We start from the raw sequence: 5,145 nt of genomic DNA, 5'->3' as shown, positions 1-5,145 counted from the left end.
CAAATGCCCTGGAGGAGATGCTTTATCTATGCTGGGCATACAACCAGAAAGGGGATTTCTCATTTCTGGATGCGGAGCTTTGGGGACGTTATCTTGCCAAGTTCCAGAGCTGACTCTTGCAAGAGCCCTCTGAGACCACATATGCTTCTGAAGTTGTTGAGGGGGATGGCAATGAGGTGTCATCACATGGGCAAGTTACCAGAGCTTAGTGATGCTTCTAGAGCTTCTTATTTCCTTTTTTTCTTTATTGTAACTATGCTTTCACAAGCTGAAACAATCGCCTTCGGGCTTAGTTCGACATTATTTCTCCTCGTGATATTCATGTACTTGTTTAAGTTTATTTTCACTACTTTATAATTTATTTTTGTTCTCCTTAATCTATTATCTTGCTATGCTTATGAATTTCAAATTCTTGCACACTTGCAATTGTATGGGTTATCTTTAGATCGAGATAGGCTTCTGATGACTTGACCAATCAATTTTGGTTGATATCCTGGTTATACCCAGGAATTTGCCCACCTAGTAGCGTTATACCTATTAGGAATCAGGTCTTGGACCTAGTTATCTCCAGGAGTTTGTCTGCTTAACAACATTATACCTGTTAGGAACTAGGCCTTGAACCTGGTTATATCCAGGAGTTTGTAGTTGAATTTGGTTTAACTTAGTTCGTATTTGAAATTTCTTTGAAAATTTGATCTAGCTATAAAAAGTCATTGTATAATCAATTTTCCAAATTCTATGTTTTAAAAAAAATTAATCACACTCAATATTTGTAAATTAATCTAAGGTTATATGCCCCCTAAGCGATCTGAATTTATGAATATTCTAGGTCGCTTTTACAAAATGAGTACGTGATACATCGTGAGAATAAGATAAACACGTAGCCATCCCTTGTCATTTAAATAGGATGGCTTTTATAAAAAATCCTTACACGGAAAACTACTAAAATTATATAAAAAAATAACAGAACAATATTATGACTGATAATATTTTTTAAGATGAAGAGCATTCCAGGTCCATGGTACCAATTCTCCATTTATTCGAGCTAGTTTGAATGTTCCTTCACATAAAATCTCCATGATCAGTTATGATTCTTCCCAATTTGCTCCCAATACACCATCTTAGGATCCTTACTCGCCAAAAACACTCTTTGAAGCACCAGGTCACCCAGCTTGAGTCTACTTCCTCTTACCTTTGAGTTAAAGTAACGCGTAATTCTCTATTGATAATGGGCGAGTTGTAATTGTGACTCTTCTCGCTTTTCTTTAATTAGATCCAGGGATGCGTTGAGCAATTCGTGGTTTTGATTTTAATCGAAGGTTTTTTGTCTATGTGTCGTCACTAACGCTTCAATTGGGAGCATAGCCTCGCTTCCAAAGGTTAAAGAGAAAGGAGTGTGTCACATGGAGGTGCGATGTTAGGTCCTATAGGCCCAAAGTACTTGTGGGAGCTACTTAGGCCATAATCCCTTGGCTTCATCTGGTCGCTTTTTCAAGCTCGCTTTTATGGTCTTATTTACAACCTCGACCTGTCCATTAGCTTGCAGTTACGCCACTAAAGAGAAACTCTTGATTATGTCATACTTTTCACAAAAGTTTGTGAAAAGATTGCTATCGAACTGAGTTTTGTTATCAGACACGATCTTCGTCGGGAGCCCAAAATGACACAAGATGTTCTTCACGACAAAATACAGGACTCTCTTTGAGGTTATGGTCGCCAGAGGCTCGGCCTCGACCCACTTCATAAAGTATTCAATGGTGAAAACTACATAGCAAACTCCTCATTTTCCAGTTGGTAATGACCCAATCAGGTTGATCCCCCATACTGCAAATGGCAAGAGGGATGAGATCATGGTTAACTCAATGGGCGTTGCCCGAGCAATTGTGGCAAAGTGTTGGCAGTTATCACATTTCTATACGTATGAGGCTGAATCCTTTTTGAGTGTAGGCCAAAAATAACCCTGTCTCAATATCTTTAGAGCTAAGTTTTGCCCCCCAGCATGGTCTTTACAGAAGCCTTCATGTATCTCTTATAGGATGGTTTGTGCTTCTTCAAGCAGAACACACCGCTGGAGGGGTAGCAAATGCCCTAGTTGGTATAGAATTCCCTTAGCCATAACATCCAGTGGGACTTGATATAACAATTTTCTTGCGTCCTTTTGGTCATCTGGTAGTTTACCGGTTATGAGGTATTCCACTATGGGGGTTATCCAGGTCGGTTTCGTATTAATCACTCTGACCTTAACCGGTTTTTTCGCTATGCTTTATTGTTCTAAGAATTCCACTGAGACCATGTTTAGTGTATCTGCCTCTTTGGTGATGGCAAGTCGGGCTAACGCATCAGTGTTGGAGTTCTACTCACGGGGTACCTGCTCAATGGAACATAACTCAAACTCAAACAACTCATCTTTAACCTTAGCTAGATAAGCTTCCATTTTGATACCTTGAGCTTGATAACCCCCTAATATCTTATTTACCACGGGCTGGGAATCACTATAACATTGGATTGTCTTTGCTTTCAGTTCTTTTGCCACCCGTATTCCCGCCAATAGAGCTTCGTACTCTACTTCATTATTGGATGCTTCAAACCTGAACCTTAGAGCTGTCTGGAATTGATGTCCCTTATGTGAGATCAGAATTATCCCAGCTCCAAATTCGTTCTTGTTAGATGATCCATCAATGAAGAGTTTCCACAACTCTTGCACTAGTTCTCTCATTGGCTCTTCTTGAAAACCTGTACATTCGGCCACAAAGTCAGTGAGCGCTTGACTCTTGATTGTTGTGCGTGGCATATACAATATCTCGAACGGGCTGAGTTCGATGGCCTACTTAAGCAAACGTCCTGATGTTTCAGGGTTTTGCAAGACCTGCCTTAAAGGTTGATCAGGTAAGACGTGGATGGTGTGGGACTGGAAATAAGGCCTAAATTTTCTTGAGGCCAAGATCATGCAGAATGCGAGTTTTTCTATTAAAGGATATCGGGACTCAGCTCCCAGAAGTCTTTTTGTAGCATCCCAAATTTGCTAATAAGGATTAGGGCCTTGATTAGCATGCTTGGAGGGAAATAATTGATTTATTGTATTAATATGTGAATTTGATGGGTATGTGATTAGAAATGCATGTTTAGGTGAATTAAATATGCATGTGGATCCCATTTGGTTATTAGGGGCATATTTGTAATTTTAGTTGTTGAGGGCATAAATGCAATATTTGTGTATATTATGAGTGATACCATGTGTGAGTGGTGATATATTTGTGATGCCCGATCTGAGACTGTCCTAGGGAGCAATTTAGCTAAAAGACACAACGCGATCGAATACTCAGCTCGGGAGGAGCCTAGGGGTATTTTGGGAACATAATATTTTTTTCGAGATTTATCGAGTAGCGGGTAGTAATTAAGTAATGATTTGGGTATGTTGGGATCAAATGAGGATTTGTAGGTTCACTCGAGGAGTTAGCGGAATAAGGCAAAGGACGGAATTGCCCTTGAGGTTAGTATAGGAGTTTAATTGGTAGGAGGGGCAAAGTGGTAATTGGCCTTATTATAGATAGACTTTGGCTGAAGAGGGTGTTCTGCGTTTTCTTCTCACCTTGACATTTTGCTTGAGTCTTTTAGAAGCTTTAGAGAAAGTTAGAAATCCAAGGAAGGATTTCTGAGTTTGTGGATCAAAGTGGGAGAAATCAGGTCAGGGATTGAAGCCAAGGGAGCTAGAGGTCGTTCTACACATTTGAGGTAAGAATTAGAGCTAGGTTGTTGTTGAGTTTCTCTATTTTGTTGGAGTTTTGGAGGTTGAAATCTTGATAATTGAACTTGGATTGTGGTAGGAATTTTGTTTAGGTTCTTTAAGTTTTTGTGCTGCCCTGAGTTTGGTATGAGTGGTTTGGGACTGAATTATGGCTTTAGGATAGGTTTGGGTTGTATTGCAGGGGATTTAGAGGTCCAAAAAAGGAGGAAAATTTCTGGGTTTTGGGCTTGCACTGCGGCCCTATTCATTAGTGTCGCAGCCCGCTTGAGTTTATAGCTCAAAGAATTTCCCAGACGTCGCGGCGCAAGGTTTGGGTGCCGCGACCCGTGTTGCCCAGCAGAGAGGCATTTTGCCTCTGATTTGGGGCGCGCCGCGGCCCTTAAGGGGGGCTGGGCCGTGACCCAAATGCATGATTTTGGCTTTTTGAGGGTTTTAGCTCAGGAACTTGAACGTTAGGGTTCGGGAAGGTTTCTACTACCCAGTTTGGTAGAAACCAAGGTCCCGAAGGTTAAAGTTATGTCTCGAAGCTATTTAATGGATTAGAACTTGATAGTTGATTTTGTTCATGCATTTTGAATAGGATTTCTTCAAGGCTCGGGTAAGAGGATTGTGCTCGTGATCGCGGTGCTCGGATAGCTTGAGACACAGGTAAGAAAACTGTTGTACCCGTAGAGTAGGGCATGGCCCTATAGTTTGTATTGCAGAGCATGGCCCTATGTGATTGAATTTTAGGGCGTAGCCTTATTATTTTTGTTATGTATTTGTTTAAGTATTTCTTGATTATATGCTATGTATTGCACACTTGTGAATGAACGGCAAAGGCTGAGAATGGCGAAGGCCGAGAACAGCAGGAAGCCGGGTACGGCAAGGGGCCGGGAACGGCGTTAAGCACGTGGAGTGTAAGGCTGAGTACAACAAGGGATGGGAGCGGCATTGAGCACGCGAAGTGCAAACCGCTAGGTTGAGACCCTTCACGGATGGATGAGTCATCCTCACGGTGTAGACCACGAACCCAGGGCCTGGTAAAGCGCCTAGGATGGCATGGCCGCTATATGTTTAGCATGTTGGTGGCTTTGTTATATGCTGATTGATAGATATGCATATGTTGATTGTTTATGTTGAGTTTTCTTGTTGGGCTTCGGCTCACGGGTGCTCTATAGTGCAGGTAAGGGCAAGGGAAAGGCTGACCAACCATGAGTACGGAGAGCGTGAAGCGACGTGTACATGTTCGACTTGCCTGGTTGCCATGGCCAGGGTATTTTTGGGGAATGTTATATATTAACCTGAATTTTGTCATTTAGTCGACCTTAATTATATTTTGAGTTGTAAATATTTCTAAACAGCGTTTTGGGATCCCAACTGTAAAACTTTCTGATGTTTTCAATGAGTATCCAAATATT

Source organism: Humulus lupulus, chromosome 2 (assembly GCF_963169125.1).
Source record: "Humulus lupulus chromosome 2, drHumLupu1.1, whole genome shotgun sequence".
NCBI lineage: Eukaryota > Viridiplantae > Streptophyta > Magnoliopsida > Rosales > Cannabaceae > Humulus > Humulus lupulus.
Note: the sequence above shows the minus strand (reverse complement) of the source record.